The sequence below is a fragment of the Topomyia yanbarensis genome, chromosome 3 (genome assembly GCF_030247195.1).
Source record: "Topomyia yanbarensis strain Yona2022 chromosome 3, ASM3024719v1, whole genome shotgun sequence".
Classification (NCBI taxonomy): Eukaryota; Metazoa; Arthropoda; class Insecta; order Diptera; family Culicidae; genus Topomyia; species Topomyia yanbarensis.
In genome coordinates this window covers 155,963,388-155,986,226 of record NC_080672.1, presented here as the reverse complement: position 1 = coordinate 155,986,226, position 22,839 = coordinate 155,963,388, and the positions used below count along the sequence as shown (strand labels likewise).

Sequence of the window (22,839 nt, the reverse complement as noted above, 5' to 3'; positions counted from 1 at the left end):
CAATTGAAAGTGTCCCTGGATTGCTTTTGAGAGACGAACATTCTTGAAATTACAAATCATATTTTTTCGTAAATAAATATGTTTTGGTCCCATTGATAATGAGAAATGTATATTGGGGATCAACTCAATATCAGTTGTAGCTACACAGTAACATGTATGGCAAAAATTCAGTGAGATCACCTATTTGTCCAATGCATAAACTCTGATTATAATCCTCGCTAATTTACGTGTAGAATGCGGAGCACGCAAACGAAACGTCTACTGAATTATCCAATGCAGCTCTACTAATTCAATTGAAACGTTCTCAGCACAAGGCAAATTTGGGCAACTGTAACCTTCGCTATAGCATTATATTTGCATCCTCCATCGAGAGTTCAGGGAGTCTTTGGGTGTCATTTTTCCCGGATCTAATTTGTGCACATTTTTGGAATTTGATCCGATATTTTTCATAAAAGTGCATTCCAATACAATGAATATTCATTTTCAATAATATCATCCCAAAACAGGTATTCTTAATTTTCAAATGACATATTTGAACATAGGTTTCTTTCAAAATTCAGTAGGGATACGATAAGTTTAAAAATTGCACAACCATATTATTCAGTTTGAAATATCTAAAGATTTCATTAATTATAGTATATACAAACGCTCAGTATAGAATTGAATTAAATTGGAGTTGATGCAGTTTTCGGTTTTTGGTCAAATGCATACGGCAACGTTTCGAAGGAATAGCGCCTCATCTTTAGAGGAAAGCAGGGTTTGAACATAAATTAGTTATAATTTTTTCATAATGCATATATTTTGCAAATTTGGTCAGAACTACAAATATTTTCTTTTACAAGTAAAATGTAATATCAAGTTTGTTTCCGCAAGTGGCTCTGTTCTACTCTATAATGGAATACTATTTATAGGGAAACGGATGGTTTGTCTTCTTAAACCTGCACAAGTACATCGTAACATTAAATTAGCTTGAACATTAACAAATATTTCAGATTAGTTGGAGATCTTATAAGCCATCGTAGAAATGAATTTGGAAATACAGTGAAGACACGATGTTATCAGTGCCCGATTTTATCTACCCCCGAGCTTTTTGACCCGATTTTAACAGCCTCATATGAAAATTGATAGTTGGTAGTTTGATGGGCTCTAGCAGACGAACCAAGTTGAATTCGAGTATATCCTTTCTTGAACATAATTCTCTTATCATAGAGATCCGAAATATGCAAAAAAAAATATTTTTGTTATATTTTGCACTGTAAGACCCCCTTAAGGGAAACTTAAGCTCAACAATCAGGAAAGGTTGTGAGGTTATCTGTAGGGACTAAAGAAGAATATTTCAAAAGCTTCGGTTTGTTAAATAGAAAGAAAAATATATATCCCGATTTTGTCAATGTCCCTGTTTTATCAGTCTAAAATTCACCAAGGGGCTGACAAAAACAGGTCATCACTGTAGCAGGATAGATGTGAGTTGTGACCGTTGCCACGAACACGTTGAGTTATTTTTGTACATGAGGTGAAATTTTGATTCCTTACAATTTTATTATAATTTTAACACCATGATTAGTATAACATAAATCTGGCAAAAGACGACAAATTTTCAGTAGAATTTGGTTATTACAATACAATTGCTCCCGGTGATGCTACGAGTATAATATGAATATGAATTTTATTAGAAATCTTGTTTCTTACTACTAGGTGGATTACTTGGTGATCTGTGTACTCATATACCACTAAACGTCTATCTCACGACTGAACGCAATGCTTAATCCAACAGGTAAGTACATCAACTCTGGACAATTTTTCACTTTGAAGTGAATATTGTTTTGGCTTTGAAGTGAACTTGCGTGTTAATATTTGAGAAATAGTTAATTAGTTATTAAGTAAATTCACAAAAAATTCGGAATCGAATTCGTTGAATCACGCTGATGTGTTTTCATATTCGGATATTCAAAATCGGTTTGATTTTGTCTCTAAAACAACACGAAAAGCAATACTCTGTATGTAACGGTCTCATTTTTAGTTAGTGAAAATTAGTAAGCGAGGAATACAAATACAAAATGCTTAATATCTCCGCCGCCCGTGAACGGATTTGGCAATCTATAGCTTGTTCGAAATGTATTTTTACAAGCTTTTTAATTACGTGCGCGTAGTATGACTAGATTGCTTTGTTCGAAAGTTATTTGCTTAAGACCAGTTGTGTTTTGATAAAATCATACATATTCCAAAAAGTAAACAACATATCGGAAAACAAAAATAATAGTATCAAATGATCATCTTATACTACGTTCACACTACAGAGTTAAAACACGTTTTAATAATTAGCAACAAGAAAAATGTCATCAAGATAGCGTTAAAACACGTTTTAACTCGTAGTGTGAACGTAGCATTAGGCCTTTTATTTGAAATAACTTTTGTTAGATCGGTTTAGCCATTTTTGAGATAATTACATGACATTAGTGCGCATACATACATACCTACACACACATAAACATACATTGTCCCAATCTGTCGAGCTGAGTCGATTGGTATATGTGACTCGGCTCTCCGGGCCTCGGAAAAAGTTTTCAAAGTTTGAGCGAATCCTATACATTTCTTTTGCAAGAAATGTAAAAACCTCCTTAATTGAAATATTATCTCGAACACTCAACGCAGAAATTAGGTATTTTATACATAGAATACGTATGCAAATTTAGTAATAAATCGGTTAAATAGTTTTTGAACGGCACTTAACACCGCAAATCGTGTTTTTCCAGAGACGTTCTACAAAAAGCTTCGTAACCGAGTCGCCTGGAGTTGATTAGATTAAATGAAAAAGAACTATGCATCATGACAGGACTACTTACCGGACCCTGTCCGAGTAAATATCATTTTATGAAGATTAATAAACTTACAAACGATACATGCCGTATCTGCGAATCGGAAAGTGAAACAATACATCATTTGCTCTGCGAATGCAGTTCATTCCTTGAAGTCTCGGAATTGTTTCTATTGACGTTTTCGTTTGAGAATCTAGAAAGGAAACCAGGATAGTTACTTCAAACAAGCGTTTTTCGTTATGAAATTTAGTTAGGTTCACGCAAAACAGAGGTGGTGTTGGCGAACCAGAAATATACTTCAGGTTAGAACCCAAGGCGATTTCCAGACCAGAGTTAGTTTTTGCCTCAAGCAAAAACAACACATAAATTTGTAGGTGTAAATCCTAAATATTGTAAATGTTATTTCCTACATTGTAGTATGATTCATATTTGGGTCTATCAAAATATTAAGAAAGTTCAGTCGTTGACATTTACAAGAACGTAATAATTTTTTGTATTATTAAAAACAATATAAAAAAGACACTGTGGAGTACCCCCCCCCCCCCTTCATTCCATATTCTGACTACGTCTTTGTTGTTCAGCAATTCATTTTGAACAATTGAATCAAAGATACCAAGTCTCTGCGATGAATATATTCTCATTTATTTAAGTTTTTAATGTCAATGTCGGTCGGTGGTGCACCGGCAGAATATAAAATCCCATGCAAACTTTGAACGTAATGCGCAAACCCAGGAAGCAATAAACCGCTACCAAATTTTGCACAGGCATTTGGGAACACAAAAGGAACTCAAAAAGTGCTGTGCCCGCTAGTTTATAATTGCCCACCACACTCCCCCACACCAAAGAACTCATACAAGAGCCCCCTAGTAGTGGAAGCAACATGTCTCAGCCCATGAACAATGGCAACAAAAACAAACAAAACGAAACAAACTGAGCTGAGACAGACATTTATATCTATCTGATGTGCAATTAAAATAAGATAATCTAAGGTGGAATCCCAGTGGAAATAGATTTCCTGTTAAGGGATCCACATTATAAATTAAATTAAAGTTAAGTTAAATACCGCTGACGGATGTTTACATTAAATTACAAAACAATACCATTAAATAAATATTTCGTTAAGCCTATGTTTAAAGTACTGTTTCAATCTAGCCTTGAAGATGGTACGATTGTGGATTCTCTGCATGTCAAGTGGAAGTGCATTTGGTAGGACCAATAAAAAGAATCCGCTTTTGGCCAAGGTTTGTGACTACTCGAATGCGTGGCAAGTTACTATTTCGGCGTGTTGAACGAGAATGTGTTAAAGTTGTAAAATGTATACTATGCTGCGCGATGGAGTTATGTAGATTGTCGTGTATGAATAATAGTGTTTGTACGTCACATAAGTGGGCTATAGGTAAAATATTGTGGGCACCTTCAGAGTATAACAACAAAGTCGGTTTTTTTAAATATAATTTTCCTTTAAATCATTTTGAAATTTTCCTTTACAACCACGAGCCACTCTAATATGTATGCAAAGTTTGAAAGAATTCGGTTAACTAGTTTTGGAATGGCAAGTAACACCGCAAATCGTGATTTTCCAGAGATGTTCTACAAAAAGATTCGTCACCGAGTTGTTTATCGATATTTTTACATGTCATTGAAATGTTATACTATAAATTACAAAAGTTTTGATCAATTCGCTTCACGCAAAGTTCTAAAAAAATCACAAAAAAGTGTTTTTTCACGCTAATACCCTTACCCCCCTTAAAGAACTTAAATTGTGGCACCAGGAGACCAACATAATTGCTTGAATTTCTTTGTGAGGAGTTTTATCAGAGTGAATGTGGCAGAAAAGTTTAGTCTGCTTCCAAAAGAGCGAATCCAGCGTCCGTTTGTGTGTTTCTTTGCTTGTGAAAGTGATTCTGCTTCATTAACGGTAACATTTCGCCTAGATCTTGCACGATATTTTATCCTCTTGTTGTGAAGTATTACTTTAAACTAGCTTTTTTAACATTTTTGTCATAACTAACGACTAACTTATCAATATGAGGTACCGTTTCATAATCTCGGAAAAACAGGTTATGTTTTAGCCTGAATCGAAATATATAGTTTTTGCACTATTTTGTTCGAAAAATGCGGACGGTATTGCGAACATCTTCAAGGAAAATTACATGTATCAGATTGAATAAACTTACAGCATCAATAGGAATATTAATTTTTTTCTGTGTTGTTGGTACTGATAAATTTCTAGCATCACTAGAATCACTTAAATTTTGTAATGCCGTATCAATATCTGCTTTATTTTGTAAATCATGATCATGATTAAAATTATTCTCAATGTAAGGTTTGTACCTTTCGCCAGCCGCTTTGGCTTCGAACGTAAATTGAACCGAGTGCAAAACCAGGGGTTGTATGCGTGTGCGGCATCATTCGTGTGTTATACCCGTACTGGCAACATGCGCTCATCTGTTGCGGTAAAGAATGAAAGGCGAAGGAAAAGCAGGCTACTATTTTTCTCGCATAAAGAATTGAAATCGTTTTCACCATGGCGCGAATAATTCTTCGTTACTGCTGCTGATGTTGGCTGCCAATACGACAGTCAAATGTAAATGGTGAAAAAAAACGATTCGCAGGAATACGCACTATACTAACACGCTATGTACTATCACTCGTTCGTTTTCTTGCCATGTGCCTTTTCATTCCTTTTTGCTACTAATTTAGTGGCCAGCTTTCAACCAACATTCCAACAATGTTTTCAAAGATTGTTGCAGATTGAAACAGAAGGAAAATAGTTGGTGAAGGAAAAAGATTTTCAAATTTTAACCATATTTATTCTAACCAATATCTCATCGGTTATGTCGCAGACCTTACCCACCCATCTTTTTTGTACGAGGGGTGAGCCCCGTGCAAAAAATACCGTGTGAAAAAATCCGTGTTATTTCGAAAAAACCTGTTTTAATCCACCTATAGGTGCAATTGTGCCTTTCTCATTTCTCCAAACTATAATTTAATCGCTGGTTCGTACAATTTAACATTATGGAAATGTCTTTAATTCTTATTACACTTGGTAAGTATATATAAGAGCACCTTTTTGCATTCATCGCGGTATCGGTTTGAATCGGAGTTTTCTATGTGATCGCACTCCACAACCCGTAACTCCAGAGCCGGAAGTCGGATGGAGATGGAATTTAATATCAGTTTCCGGGGACGCAACACCTTTCATTTGAGACTAAGTTGATCAAATCGGTGCAGCCATTTTCGAGAAACCAATATAACCGTTATTCTGAATTTGGATGCTTCCGGATCCGTCGATGGTGGCCAGTGTGGCCAAAGAGACTTTGAATGACTGTTGGTGACCTAGATCTACAAATTCAACAGTTGTGTTTAAATTTTGGAAAAAATTTCACATTTTTACATTCATCGCAGAATTCGATAGAATCGGGATTTGCTGCGTGATCGTACGTATCACCCTGTAATTCAGGAACCAGAAAATTCCGAGAAACCGATGAGGACAAATCAACAAATTTTGTTTTGTAACCATACTCTTCAACTCGTAACAAGATGTCAGTTGAAAATGAAATTCAATAGTAACCTATGGGAATATTATACCTTTCATTTGAATCTTAGTTTGTAAAAATCGGTTCAGCCATCTCCGAGAAACCGATGTGGACATTTTGTTAACAAATCCGCACATACACACATACATACATACATACATACATACACACACATACATACACACATACATACACACATACATACACACAGATATTTTGCGATCTCGGCGAACTGAGTCGAATGTTATATGAGACTTGGCCCTCCGGGCCTCGGTTAGAAAGTCGGTTTTTGGAGCAATTGCATAACCTTTCTATATGAGAAAAGCAAAAGAATAACATTTAATTAGCTTAATCAGCATGAGTTCGATGTTATCTTCAAGTGATTATATTTTGAAATGTTGGTGGAATGGGTTTGAAAGTGGAGGGAATGGGGGGTTAGTAGAGTGGGAGTGGAGGATGCGTCAGAAATCCTTCATCTTATTTCGGTATACGGGGTGGATGAAGGAAATGCGGGCGTGAGGGTGGTCCAAGGGGAGGGGAGTGATGAAGGAGGGAGGTGTAAGGGCAAGACAAGGAGAGGGAGGGGCGGCGACGCAATACTCAACTGCATATTTTGCCTTCCATTTGAGACTTGGTTTGAGAAAATCGGTTCAGTCATCACCGAAGAACCGATGTGATTTTAATTGTGGAATATGCCCGGAACTCCGGACTTCCGGAATCGTCGATAGTGGACAATATATTCAAAGAATGTTTGATTGCCAATCAGTGATTTAGATCTGCGATTAGAAGTAATTTGGTGACCATTTCAATAGTTTTTAGCCTCTGAGGTATTACGATTGTACCGATTTATATGGGAAATTCCAGTGTATCCTTACTAACAACCCTGTAACTCCGGAAGCAAGAGTCAGAACCGAATGAAATTCAGCAGCAGTCAATGGTATTACTGTATCTTTCATTTGAAATCAAGTTTGTAAAAATCGGTAGAGAATTCGTTTGGGGAATGGGTGTGATATTAGCTTAGGAACTTGGCGGGTTCCCCGGGGACGTCATGAACCGTCATAGGTGGCCAATGTGGTCAAAGCTGCTTTGATTGATCATTAGTGATCCAGACCCGCAAAATAGAGTAATGTTACATCTATTTTAGTATGTTTTACATCATTTGAACATCATGGTGGTACCAGTTTATATGGGAATTTGCTGTGTGACCGTACTCTTCAACCCGTAACTCCGGAACCGGAAGTCGGATCAACTAAAAATTCAATAGCAGCTTATGGGAGCGTTATACCTTTCAGATGAAACTAAGTTTACGAAAATCGGTTCAGCCATCTCTGAGAAAATTGTGTGAGTTTAAATGACACACACACACATACACACACACATACACACACATACATACACACACAGACATTTGCCGATCTCGACGAACTGAATCGAATGGTGTATGACACTCGGCCCTCCGGGCCTCGGTTAAAAAGTCGATTTTTACAGTGATTGCATAGCCTTTCTTTATATGAGAAAGGCAAAACGTGTAAATAAATCCGTGTTATTTAGAGAAACCGTGCAAAAAAAATCCGTGTTATTTTAAGAAACCGTTTAAAAAAATCCTTGTGATTTAAAGAAACTGTGCAAAAAAAAATCTGTAAAAGATTTTTTTATCAACAGGCATTTGGTTATGGTATTTGATAATGAACACTGTTGGACATTTTCTATGCACAAGGCGGTCGCCAATGGGCCAATAGAAGTTTTTTTTAATTTTTCAAGGAGTTTTGCCTTTCTTATATAGAAAGGTTATGCAATCATTCTGAAAAAACGTCAACCTAATCCCGACCCGGAGGGCCGAGTGTCATATCCCATTCGACTCAGTTCGTCGAGATCGGAAAAAGTCTGTATGTGTGTGTATGTATGTGCGTATGTGTCAAAAAATATCACTCATTTTTCTAAGAGATGGTTGAACTGATTTGCCCAAACTTAGTCTCAAATGAAATGTGCAACCTTCCCATCGTCTGCTATTAAATATTGTATCGATCAGAATTCTGGTTCCGGAATTACGGATTTAAGAGTGCGGCCACACAGAAATTTCCCATATAAACTATAGGAAAATTAAAAATAGAATTTTTATTTTTGATGCTAAATGTCTTTAAGGTGCATGAAACGTCGAGATTGATGCAAACTCGAAAACAAAATTTGACGAAAATTCAGTTTTTTGGATTTTGGCACATTTTTGCCTTTTTCACATAGAAAGGTTATGCAATCACTCTGAAAAACGCCAACCTAATTTTTTTGACTAGCATAAGGTTTCTGGATTTTAACAGGGGCGTAGTCGATTGTATGCGGAGAGGGGTTACCCCCCACTCTATCGTTCACTCCCCTCCCTTTAAAATTTCCTTAAATCACCCATCAGAGCACCACCCCATCCAGCCCTCATACCCCTCCCTTTCAACCCCATCATCTTTAAACCACCCCTATATCACAAATCCTACCAAATTAAGCTGGGGAGTGGTTCGTTCGTGGGACTTTCGCCCTCCTCACACACCCCCCTTGCATGACAAAAAGAGTTAGCAAGCAGATAACATTGATTTAATGCTGATTAGGCTGATGAAGTATAATATTTTTTGTTTCAAGAGTGTCACCGTCGACACGTAGCTCATCAAGTTCGTGGCTGGCAAGCCATTGTGTATAAGTGCAAAGTGTACTAAGAATGTAATGGACTTTTCCACAATTATGTTGAACATAAACAACCATAGTTTAGAGAAATGAGAAAAGCACAATTGCACCGCTAGGTGGATTAAAACAGCTTTTTTTAAATATTTTTTGCTTATTCAGTTCGTTAAAAGACGTTATTGTCTATTGACAATCAATAGTCAAAATGGTGAAATGATTCAACTATTTAGAGTTTGTGAACATTTTGCAGATTACACGGTGTTAGAATACTTTTGAACTTTTAAAATGAGCTAGTATAGCAAATGCGATACAAAATAATGTTGCACACGAAAAATTTTGAAGCCAAAAAGGTTTTTTGGGACCTTCGGAACAACAAAATCAGCTACGTTGTCATTTTCAGCCGATTTTCGGTGTTGTAACATTTTTTGAAAGAAGAAAAGTGCGATTCTGGGACAACAATATCAAAATTATTATTTTTTGCAGTTTTTTCATGTAATAGGTTATATTCTCATTAAAAGTACTTTCATGAAAAGTAAAACAAAAATCTTTTTGATACAAAGAATCTCTTGTGCATTAGAAATGTCAGAAATTGTCAATTTTCAACCGCCTATTGATTGGCTTTTACTTTATTAAACACTCTCTCCTGAATGCAGCAGCATTTACCATTTTGCAATATTGACAGAACCCTTCTTTGCATTTAAAATTTCCAACGCATTCTGATTAAACATTTTTTCCTGAAAAGTTTAAGAATTCGCTATTTTACACTAAGCGAAACTAGATTTTTTGGGCGACTGCAGTCTATGCCCTTGTGGATATCGGGCCATCTACTTTGCAAAATCGAAAGAACTGTCTGTCAATTAAACACCGATCTTCAGGAGGAAGACAAAATTTTACACATGTGTGTCTCAAAAAGTGTGATGTCCTCTAATTTGTCTACTTTTGGAAAATGTTCTCATGCCAGCGCGTTTTAGTCGTCTGTTTCTATACTAAACAAATTTAGAATTGGAACCGCCTTTTGTCTTGTTCCTATTTTTTTCTTTCGTCTCCTAGGTCTGAAGCGGATCAATCGACTATTAATAAATTTGATAAAGATGCAAGCAGTATTGGCCCTTACACGCGAATGCTATATTCACTACAACTGTGCTATATTTCTTCTCGATCTTATAACAGAATTTGAAAATCTCTGTTTTAGTCGGTATTGGTAGTTGTTATGATGTACACTAAGAAAATATACATCTGCTCTCGGAGACCACCAATCCTCCAAACGACTCAATTTGCTCGAACCGAATGCACATTTTAACCACTGAGCATTCAACTCGAACATATCACACCGATCTGAGGAAGTGATTCGTTATTTCCATGAACCAAAGTAATTGGTCGAGTGAAACAATCAACATTCTCGCGGGTGCCAGTCCTGAACATCCGTACCAACTACATGCCAGACGAAGGCCACAGATCCAGCACCAACTTGACCCATCTCAGTAAAAAATATAATTGTGCCTGTCCCTAATTCTTTGAAAGCCTAGCTTAATCAGAGATCACTAATTGGTAGATAAAAACAAACATTAGTCGTTATCTACTCATACCAAACAATACGTATTTTCCCTGCATATTAAAATCTCAACTCAACATTGATTTTCTAAATTGAAAAATACGCGATTTTGACACATTGGCAGACCATCATACAATAAGCTCACGTTTTATCGCAATAAAATTATATCTAGACGCACCGTTTTGAAAGTGCACCAATCCTCATGCAACCGGTACAACAGTGTTTATCCAAACACACCCCCATAGTTGCGTAAGATAGCATTGGTATAGATGTTTTCGTGACCCTCTACCATGTTTCATGGAAGGTTTGTTTATGCCACAGTATGGTTGCTGTTTCACACAAATCGTGAATGTGTTAGATTTATTTTGGTTTTTGTTTGTTTATTTCTCAATGTTTTCAACACATCCACCATAACCGCTCAGCTCGGCTAGCCATGAGACAGTCTCACCAAAGCAAAAACAAGTCCAGGCAGGGTTTCATTCTAGTTTTCCGTCTGTGCTGTAGAATGTTGCAAGCTGTTGGTCGTGGTCATGCTGTTTGAGGCTCATTGCCGTTGTATGTAGGCGTAGGGGAAATGTGTAGAAGAAGGCGTATGGGTAACAGAGCTGGGAAAGGTGGAATACAAATAATAAAAAGGGAAATTCAGGTGAATAGAACTTTAGAGCCGAGCTCGTGGTGAAAAAAAACTGGTCGAACAGGTTTGGTATTTCATGCGTGTTTATCGGAACGGAATCGTTAGATTGGTTGGAGGCAGTTTATTGGAAGCTCCGGCGTTGGGGTTGAATATACAAGTGTGCGTCGTGGTCGCGGTCGATGTACACAGCAGAGAAAGGGAAAAGCTCGATTCGTGCACACTGACACAGAAAGCACGTATGGAGAGCTGAAAACTTTAGAGTTGACCAGACAATCGAGGTGAAGTCAGTAGTAGTTTGGAGTTGGCATGATTAAGATCTCCAGTTCGTAAGCGTATATCGTCGTCTAACCTGGCAAATACAACACAGCAGCTGTTAGTGCTAAAAGTAAAACCTCCTGCCAAATTGAGTTTGGAGAGTAGGAACATGCTGTGAGCGCCTTCATGTGTGTGACTGAAGTTATCAGCTAACGAAGATTTTCTTTTCGCCGGTATTAGACCAAATTTTGCCGTTTTTTTTGAAGAATTGGTTGTTGCAGGAAATTTAGTTTCAGTCAAAATAATCTGTGTGCGTGAGCTGAGCCATTAATCTATGAAAAAATCTAATATGCTACAGTGAGAATAGTGATTGTTTGCCAAGCTAAATAAGCGAAAGAAAACGAAGAAAAATCACAACGTGGAAAATTTGCTTTGGCATTTTGTTTAAAAAAATTAATACTCTTCATGCACTGATCTTCGCTGGGAAGGTGTTGAAGAGCGTTTCTGTGTGTTAGTGCTAATAGTGTTGATCGGTGGAGATCCAAACATACCCCCCCCCCTTTTTGCATTGGACAAACAAGCATTGAGGTGGTCGGAGAATGATCCAGTGTATAGAGTACGAAGCACAAAACGAACGCCATCTAGTAGTTTAGTACCAGGGAATTCCGAGCACCGTTGCACCAATCTTTCGGCTATAATTACAATTTTTATATAAGCTCTTGCCTGCCGAATATGCGAACGACCCTCAGGAAGACGTTCTGTTAATCAACACAATTCTACAAATAGCAACAGTAACTTGACGAGAAATAAAGTCAGAGGTAAATATGATATCATTTCAATGTATTACTCTTAACTTTAGCTACTTTAGTATCTACCTAACACTACTGCCTAATATACTGCTCCGGTGAGCCGGATAACGTCAAATCAGCACGGATTGTGGCAAAATTTCTTCACGTTTAGTACACCTGCACTGTTGACACTTTTTCTCTCATTACTATTAGTTCTAATTTATTTGCGATCCTTTCACTTACACTTTCCGCCACATTTTCTTCCGCAATTAAGGGGTTACATACCTTTTTGTGTGAAAAATGTCAAAAAGTTTGAACTTACGCAAAGGCATAAAAGAATGATTTCATTACATCAAACTTATAGTATTTTAGTAGCACATATTCCAGTGAAATAAACAAGCATAAGTTTATAAACATATATTGATAATTAACGGAGTTATGGCTTTTTCCCCGAAACTTTTTTTTATTCAAGAGGTTTGTGGTGATCACGATTGAAGACCAGTAGATCAATTAAAATCCAAAAACTCATAAAATTCCATTAGTATATGAGTATTCCTCGTAACTTAACGATTAGTTGAATAAAAAATAATTTTTTTCTGCAGTCGGGAACGTTTTCCCTAAAAAATCGCTGCCTAAAAATTGTGTTAAAAAATTCTCATCTACAAAACAAAAATTTCTGCATGAAAAAGGAGGTACGAGAAAAATTTATTACAATCAATCGAAAAAAAATTGAAGAAAATCGGTTGAGTGGTTTTTCGGCAATCGTGATCACGGAAAAACCATTTTTGGAAAAAAGACATTTCGAGAAAATCGAGTTTAAAATTTCAAGTTACCACTGCTATTGGTAGACGAAGCGCGCATGGGAGCGCTGTACCTTTCGATGTATTTCTCAGATCTCTATAAAAACTTGGAAACATTTTCTCAAGGAGTTGTACTTTCAGAAAAAGTAATAAATTTTTTTTCGATTTTTTGAAAAATGAGAAGGTATATAACCCCTTAAAAGAGCAACAAATTTTGAATCGGGGTCTTTGCATGGATACACCACCAAACAAGGCGCGTTGAAGCTATACCTTATATCTTTAGCTATATATAGGAGGTGAGGTGAAACGGGTAAGATCTTTTCTTAGAAACGTCTTTTTCAAACACTTCGATATAACGTACATTTTAAAGGAAAAAGTACGTTATTTCGAACTATGAGCAAAGCACACCGAATTGTTGTTTTTAGCGCTGAAATTTGAAAATATAATTACTAATTACTAACTTACTAACATTTTCTAGTACTTAATTGGCCAGTACGGCCAAAGATACTTTGTATGGTTGGGCCGAAAGGGCTAGAAGATGGAATATTCTGCGTGATTGTACTTGTAAAACGGTGTGTTTTGTAAAATGACTTATTAAAAAATATGCATCGTTAAACCTATAGGATTTGAAACAATGTACTTTCTTCTTTCATTTGCGTCCAACAGTGGAATAGGTCGGGGGTCTAGAAGATCTTTTGTCTTTCTCATATAGAAAGGTTATGCAATCGCTCGGACTTTCGACTTATTACCCGAGGCCCGGAGTCTTATAGTAATCGACTCATTTCGTGGAGATATGAAAATGTCTGTATGTGTGTGTATGTGTGTAGTCCCCAAGATGACTCAGCCGATTTCAACAATGTCATAGTCGAATGAAAGGTGTAGCATCGCCGTAGGTCGCGATGCTACTTGATTTGGATTGGAGTTCTGGTTTCGGAGTTGAGGAGTGCTATCACACAGCACATACCCATATACACTGGCAACACCATGATGGCCACATGATGCAATACATATTTAAATGAATGCAACATTACTTAGATTTGCGGGTCTAGATCACTAATGACCAATCGAAGCAGCTTTGACCACATTGTCCGCTTATGACAGTTCTTGATACCCCCAGAGAACTTGGAATTGGAATTCTACTTATTATTGTCCCATAAACAAAAAATCTAAAAAGTATATAATAAAACATAATTACGTCGCGCCTGGGACTGAAAAATAACTTGGTGGAGAAAGTTTCAGTAAAAAGAAATGTGTGCGATTCTAATAATTGCGGTATTGAGATCAATCCTGTAATGTTCCTCATAACTGAAAGCGCTCGACGCACGCTTTTGTTAATAATACGAATAATAAACATCGTTTGCATAGATTGTGATGATACTGATATGAGGAGAATTTTTCGGTTTCTATCCGATTTCACGGCATAACAGCCCCACTTATTTATAGCACCGTTTCTCTGCCGATGGCTATTATAATTTACATCTTCAATCGCGTTTTTCGTAGTTGTCAGTTGTGGAACGTGGGACAATTGCGGGCAAAACGGCAGTATAGGTTGATTAGTACAGTCACACAGGAATTTCCCATATAAATCGTTACAATCGAAACGGCTCAGAGGTTAAAATTCTGCTGAAATGGACATCAAATTACTTCGTATCGCAGATGGCCAATTAAGAATTCTTTGAATTCATTGTCCACTGTCGACAATTCCGGAAGTTACGGGGCTCGGGCATATTCCAGAAATTCGGTTAATCGGTGTTGACTGAAACGATTTTCACAAACCAAGTATCAAATGGAAAGTATAACATGCGGTTGGTTGCATCCCTCACTAAACCCTTCTTCCCCTTCCAATCCGAAGTCTCATTGGTCATATTGACCACTATAATAGTTTTAGGTAGTCCTGGAAAAATGACAACCTTTCAAAATTAAGCTTTTATCAGTTTCTCGAAGATGATTAGGCCGATTTTTACAAAATTAGTCTCAAATGAAAGGGTAGCTGTCCTCATAGACCCATAGTTCCGGAAATATGCATATGACTGCATCGTCCGGTCATTTTTCAAATTCTTATATAATCCGGAAAAAAATAGTATTCAAAGGGAGGACCACATAAAATTTCAGAAATCGAATTCGTTTTTTTGATGCCAAATGCCTTTACAATGAATCAAACGTCGAGATTTGATGTTGATTCGAAAAAAATTGGACTGTTTGAGACTAGGCTGATTTTGCACCTTTTTGGCTTTCTCGTATCGTCGCTGTTGTGCTATCTTATAGCGGACCCTAAACGAGACAGAAATATTGTCAATAATTATATTGACAAGACTGCTTCAATCCATCAATCCCATTTAAATTCTACTGAATCAATATTTTCAAAATGACCTTACACCATCAATATATTGATCAATATATGATTTATTGTCAATATTTCTGCTCGTGTAGGGTCCGCTTATGACAAACGTCATTTTGGATCCCAGCATAGTCATTTTGGAGCAAACTGAGTTAGATATGCCACATCACTCAACCAAAAAATATCATCAAAATGGCGCTTTTGGAATTTTGCTTGGTTACTGATGTATAACCAGAAAAGTGATGAGGAATTGTAAGCTTTTTGCTTTAAATCACTCTACTCAGTTTGACGAGATTGGAAAATTGTATGTGTGAGCGTATGTGTGTATGTGGTAAATAATGTCACCTCTGTTTCTCAGAGTTGGCTGGACTGATTTGCATAAACTAAGTTCCAAATGAAAGGTACAACCAGGCTTCCTAATGAAAACAGAATAAGACATTTTTATATACCTTAGCGCCACAGGGAAAGAATTTTGAATAACACTGTTCTCCCTTGGAAACCCTTGATTTTATAGTTTACTTTGCCGAAGACTTTATTCTGTAAAGTGTTTCTAATCACGAGATATGACCCGGTATCAAATGTATAGGAAATTCTAAGGTATTCAGCACTACCTAGTGGATTGATTCTAAATTACACTGGGTTCCATCGAAAAGCCCTTGATCTTATGATTTACTTTGTCGAAGCGTCCACCCCAATCATTTCCGATTGTCGTGCATTCGTGCGTTTATCATAGGGTAATTTTGGGAGATGCCGTACATTTTTAAAAGTCAATCCTGCATCAAAGTAATCCATACAATATTTGATGAAATCATTTCATCAATTGCGACAAGTATGTAAAATACACTGAAGTGGTTTTTGTCATGAAAAAAAAATCACCAAATTTCTTCATCCGGGAAAAAAGCGGAAAACGAGACATTGAAACTCGAGAAGTAGAGATGATTTCCCATAGAATGTATTATAGGTGACCGTTCCGAACTGTTTCACCTGATTGTACAGAATTCATTTGTGAAAAAGAATTTGCTATCAACCGACTTAGGATATATTTGTAGTAATAAAACATAGTTAGAATCAAATTTGGCGAACATGTTTAATTGATCAACAAAGTTTTTAAATTCCTTTTAAAATGAAACTAGTTGTACTCAAATCGGATTAAAATTGAAAGAGCAACATGTTTTTAAAGTGAAGATAGATATTGTGATCTCGAAAGTGAATTTCATTAGAATTGTCTGACACAGCGATGTTTAAATTGCCTTTAAAAATCTAATTCTTATTCGGTGGTCACAAAATTTAGAGAATATGTCATTCAATACATTAGAAACCTAGGATTAGGAATAAATAAAAAGTATCAATATTTGAAACATAGGTTTTGTCCGGCCACTGTGCGCCGCACCGTTGTCTCAATCTGAAAAATAGTGAACAGAAGTATTTTCTAGTTCGCGGAAAAGTTTTCGTGATTAGGTGTCCTCGGCTAAGTTTCATGAAACTTGATTACGCCTAAAAATCGGCACCTTCACTTTTTTTAAAAGGGTTTCGAGCAACATTTTTTGATCCAACTAAATAAAAGTATTTTTTTCCTTATGTTATGATCGAGTTGGAGTAACTTTATAAAGACATCTATGTGTTAGTAGCAGTTTCTTAAAACCAGTTTTTGACGATTTCTCTGTACAATAAACTTATAAACTTAGGTTTATCCTCGAAAGCTTCATTTTTTGTTCTTATCCCAAAATTGACATCAATACAAATTAACGCGTTCACGAAAGTTAGTGCCTGTCACTTTGAACATTAAACCGAAGTAATTAATACTTAGACACATATCACCCGTTTATATAGATAAATAGACTCATAATCCTATATATCAAGGTGCTAAGTCCGTTAGTTTGTGGATATACCTTGTTAGGAACCTATACCTGACGCAAATGTTCATTTAAGGGAGGACCAAGGGTGTCAGCGTGCAAAAAACTATTTTTGCGAATTTTTTTCACAAATTTGGGTGACGCGAAGTGATTCAAACTATTGTACATTATAATGTATCATTTCAATAACTTTTTGTAATTTTTATATGCAAGAATATCGACAAGCGACTCGGTGACGAAGCTTTTTGTAGAACGTCTCTGGAAAAAACACGATTTACGATGTTAATTGTCATTCAAGAACTACTTAACCGATTTATTTCGAACTTTGCATACACAATCTATGTAAGAAATACCTAACCACTACGTTGAGTTTTCGAAAAAAAATTTCAATTATGGAGTTTTTTACTCATTTGAAAGAAAAATTGCTATTTTTCACGATAAATTACACCATTTTATGAGTAAAAAACCCACTTGAAAAATTATCTCGAAAACTCGACGTCGAGATTAGATAGTTTTTACATAGAATATGTATGCAAAGTGTAAATCGTTTAAGTAGCTCCTGAATGGTAATTAAAACCGGAAATCGTATTTTTCAGAGACGTTCTGCAAAAAGCTTCTTCACCGAGTCGCTTGTCGATATCTTTGCATAGAAAAATTCAAAATGTTTTTGAAATGATACATTATAATGTACAACATTTTTGATCAATTCGCTTCACTCAAATTTCTAAAAAATCGCAAAAAAGTGATTGTTTATCATCTTTTATTTTTTTTTGATGCGGTATTTATTCCAATTGTTTGGGAGAGATGCCGCACTGCGACATTTTCCTCTGAAACTATAGATGACCGTGTGCATGATCAGAATGCCTTTTAAAGGTCCCAACTATTCAACTGTTACATGATTTGTCAAAAAAAATCGCGCAATTTAAAAAACAAAACGAAACTTTAATGTGGTACTGAAAATTTTCGGTACTTCGCGTCAATAATGATTATTTTACATCTCCAGTGTTGTAATTCTTCGAAACTCGACATTATCATATTACCGCACTAAAGTGACTCTATATAAGGATAATGCTTTATTATCGGCAACCCTGTATGTCACTTGAGAACACGAGCCAGATCCTCCACGAAAAGCGTGGGGACATCAATAGAGAGTCACATAAGACTTCCGCCCGCGTTTATTTTCGTGTCTACTCTACCCATGATCGTATATTTGTCCCGTTTTTTATGGGATTTTCTATCTTTATGGGACTGATTTGCGATTATGGGCAGTACTGCTGAAGTTAGATTTGGCGCGATCCTTGGGTTAACATAGAGAGATGTTGCTGGCTTTAGGCTGGGCCGAAAACCTCTCAACCTAATTGCTGCTGGTGGAGCTTCTTAAACCGTGGCACACGCTTGCTAACAATATTTACTCTTACGTAAAGTTGAGCTTCGAACCAAATCGATAATATACGCAGTCAAAACAGTAACGAAACGTCAAAATTGCGTCGTTCATGTTCGTGAATCTCCTTCAGTTCGTGACCTTTTCATTAATGGATGCCACACAGTCTCCTGCGGCGGGTTGATAAGCGGTTTCCATATCGAGTCGTAGTCTTTTTTCACATGCCGTTGAGCATCTGGTGGTTCATTATTTTCCATATTCGAACGTCGCTGTAGCTGACGGTCTCGGTGTGCTGGCCCATCAATAACGGAAGGTTTTACCATCACAGTCAGCCGGGGTGAATGTCAAAGTATAGTCCATAGCAGCTGATTGGTGGCTGTGAGTCGTTGGCGAAGGGTACGGATTGTTATTGCGTGGTTGGTTTCATAAAAAAAGAACGACCCTTTCCGAATCTCGGCGTAGTCACCGTTCCGTGACGCGGTTCCTTTTCCAATCTTGCTATGCGGGGTTTTATTTTTATTTCGGATTTTCTTGTTTGAGAAGCTTTTGACCAACGCGTCGTAGTGTCGAGAAACCGTTGAGAGTTTGAGATATCGCCATGCATATATAGGCATATTTTTTAGATACGCACGTACGGTTGGTCGGTCAGTTGGAGCCGCTGTGGCCAGGAGGTGGGAGACCTTGAGTGCGTCTTATATTTTAGCTTCTATTTTGCCTATAAAGTAGAGAGTTTTATGTCTACTTAAGGGAACGGCATGACCCTGATTCGTTTGAGTTTCGCAACGAATACGATTATGTGGCTAACCAGTTTGTGTTTTTTGCGTCGTGGGCAGAAATTGTATGTACAACTGAACTGGGCCTGTTTTTACATATGTTTTTGTTAATTTGTTTATTCGTTGACATAATGAACATTATCTTACATCATTCATGTTGGTTTTTCTGCATATAATTCCAAATCAATTAACACAAATACACTTAAAGTGGGCTTTATAAATAGTACTTATTTCGAGCCCTCTAGCTAGAATGAGACCAAGAAGAAGATTTATCTCAACGAGCAGATATCTGACGCGTCCACGATACAAATATGGACGTCGCTCGTTTGAATACATCAAATTCATCTTGATCAGTTTCTTACTATTTACTTTACTTATGATAGAAGACACTAACACAATAAGGGTATCTCTGCAAGTTATTCTACTGCAGTTGTTCGTTTAGATATAGAAATAGTATTCGAAAGTGAATAACAAATAGGCTTACCTAACAAACTAAGAGATTTTAATTTTATAAACATCGATTGTCGATGTAGAATCGATCGATGATAAATGTTGTTCCGATCTTGATCTTCCGTATCTACTTGCGGGTTGTGTTAAAATCTGTTCTCTGTGATGATACAAGCATGCTTGTCACGAGAAGTAGTGTTCGTGTTATTTGCTGATGTCTGTAAAGAAGTCTATATTTTCATTGAACACTTAAAACATCTAAAATGTTACAAAATATTTGGTTCAATTTATGACCATGATCTCACCGTCATGTAACTCTTACAAATAAAAACGCTTTTAATTAACCTAACAGTGTGATGAGACATTTCTTATAACTCTTAGAACTCCCTCTTCGGATATTATAACGATCAAATTAGCATGGGACAATATCATTGTTAGAAATTTCGAAAGTCAAATCAAATCACAGGTAGGTAAAATTAGGCAGACAATCGACTTATTACTAACGCTTTGTGAATAGAATATTTAAGTTCGTCATTCGATGGGTTATTTATAACAAAACTATAGTAGTTGAGCAATAGGGCGTAGTGAGAGGGGACAGAGAGGGGGGCGTTAATATATAGAAATACGAAATGAAATAACTGAAATATTGTCGAGTTGGAATGTTCAGATAAATTATTTTAAAACATTTGGCTAATCCACCTGAGTCAGTTCAACAGCAATCGAACAGCATGGCAAAGAGCATCCTATCAAATCATAGTGTGTATTAAACTGAAATATAATCAATGCAATCCTCTGACATATCAACTCGACATCAGTCTGTAACTTTTCTTCTAGTGAGTCAAAGGATACAGTATGTTTCGTTTCATTGCTACTATTCTGCATAGGACATTGTGCAAATGTTTTAAAATAATTCATCTGAACATTCCAACTCGTCAATATTTCAGTTATTTGAGTTCGAATTTAAATATGTTGAAACCCCTCCCCCTTACCATGCCCTATTCCTCAGCTACCTACGCCCATGAAATTGAGCTAAGGCTCTTAAATAATTCATCCAAACATATCAATGTGGTAAATCTAAAATATATGATGTTATTTTGGTATGCTATATGAAATGTTGTTGGTACACCCGCAGTGTTGGCAAAAAATATGATTTTTGGCATTTAATTCGATTTATCGAACTTTGAACAGCTATAACTTGTTTCAGTGACATTCTAACACCATACATCCTTCTGCAACATTGCTCAACATATCCTATACTTATATCTAAATGTTGGCATACTGCAGGCAGAATTGTAGTCTGCAGGATCGAAAATGCAAAAATGTAGGTTTACCCATACTAATTTCCATACAAATTTCAAACGCAAAAAATGACATCGCAGTGAACAACATATTTCGGGTACTCACTACAGCTATTGAACAAAGGATTTTGATTCGCATCATTATTACTAATCCTAATGCAAAAAAAAAAACAAATAAGAAAGTCTCAATATCTGATGTTTTCGGGAAAATCGTCACCATTACCTCATTACCTGAAAACCTTATCTGCGTTTATCTGGAGAGGTGAACTTCCATTTGACGCAGTTTTTGTCCGGGCATGGATGCTTCCAGAAGTACCTGCATCGGTTTGGATACGCTTCGTTACCTCTTTTGCTCGGATCGTGTGAACTTGCAAGATACACCGTAACATGTGGTCTTCGGATGCCCTTGATTCGAAGAAGTTCGTACAGGTATCTTGGTGTGACAGTGGACAATGTCGTCGAAGAGATCTGCCACGTCGAGCATATCTGGGACGCTGTCAACAGAGTGGTTATGAGTATACTCTCCGAGCTGCAGAGGAAATGGCGAAGCGACCAACAAAATAGCGCCATTGGCTATAATGTGGAACCACAAATTGAGTTTCGGGGAAAATTCCGCCGCCGGGAACTCTCCGACGGTGTAGACTGGGTCCACCGCCGGGGACCAGTTGAGTAGAGCGCGACGTAGCATCGGGTTCGGGTCGTCGGGGCGCCAGTGAACTGGACGTCAGGATTCACCGGAATTGTCGGATCGACCTTGACACCCTACCGGGTAGCTCGTGAATAGGCTAGATTCACCTTCGGGGATTAGACCGAGTAGACCGCGTCGAATAACTAGCAGTGGGTCGTTGGGGCTATACATTTCTTTTATGAGAAATGTAAAACATGCTTTTTTCGTTTGTCTCTCGTGGGAACCTATGGGGAGTTTATACCTTTAGTTTGAGCTTAAGTTTGCGCTAATCGATTCGGCCATTCCTGAGAATTTTGAACATTATTTGACACATACACACCTAGACAAATTGCGATCTCACCGCATTCAACTGAGCGGTGCATAGGTCTCAGTGGGCCTAGGCTATCAAGTTGAGTTTTTAAATTATACAACAACCTTTCTCGTGTAAGAAAGTGGAATTACGGTCTTTTTCGCTCTTCTTTAAAAGAGTACACTTACAAACGACATAATGTACAGAAAAAACTACTTACTTTATTTTTATTCTCTCTATTCTGTCATTTTGGCCACCAACCAGCCAAGTTCCCAGTGAGAAAAATCATTTATTCAACTTGCCTTGGCATTCCTTTGCCGATTTGCGGAATAACTTCAACCTTTCGTTCTCATTTCAGTGTGAAACAAGAAAAACGAGCTGACTCAAATGTTCACTAATTACCAGTATTCCAGAGAGGAACACGATGCTGCAAAAGAAAATGATTTTGCACTAATGGTTTATTTCGCCGCTTTCTTATTCTGAAATAACTGTTTCTGTTTTAGTCTCTTTCTTGTTGCTCGCATCTGAGGTGAACTGTCTGATGCGTTGAACATCGGTGTACATTATATAGGGGTATATCGCCAGGGTTGGGCCACGGCCATTTCTCGTATATGGTACATGTTGCCATCCGTGTTTCAGCGTGGAATTATTATTATCAGACAGACAGAAAACTTTTCAGAACATTGCTTGTCGCGGAGGTTATCTGTAAAAAGCTTCGAGCTTTCGT

General features: G+C 37.1%; 2 protein-coding genes across 4 annotated transcripts in view; both read left to right on the top strand.

Moving 5' to 3' along the window:
* LOC131691737 (protein yippee-like) overlaps window positions 1-22,839 on the top strand; it is a 256,645-nt gene that overhangs the window by 128,557 nt on the left and 105,249 nt on the right. The window contains exon 3 of one of the 3 annotated variants that reach the window (XM_058978352.1): window positions 1,696-1,774. The exons of 1 other annotated variant lie outside the window; for it this stretch is intronic. The gene's annotated coding sequence lies outside the window, so the exon portion shown is untranslated. Of the gene's footprint in view, window positions 1-1,695; window positions 1,775-12,136; window positions 12,276-22,839 lie in introns of those variants that run through there. One more of the 3 variants, XM_058978348.1, reaches the window with a different exon arrangement.
* LOC131691736 (ras-related protein Rab-23) overlaps window positions 12,136-22,839 on the top strand; it is a 29,673-nt gene continuing 18,969 nt past the window's right edge. The window contains exon 1 of the mRNA XM_058978346.1: window positions 12,136-12,275. The gene's annotated coding sequence lies outside the window, so the exon portion shown is untranslated. The remainder of the gene's footprint in view (window positions 12,276-22,839) is intronic.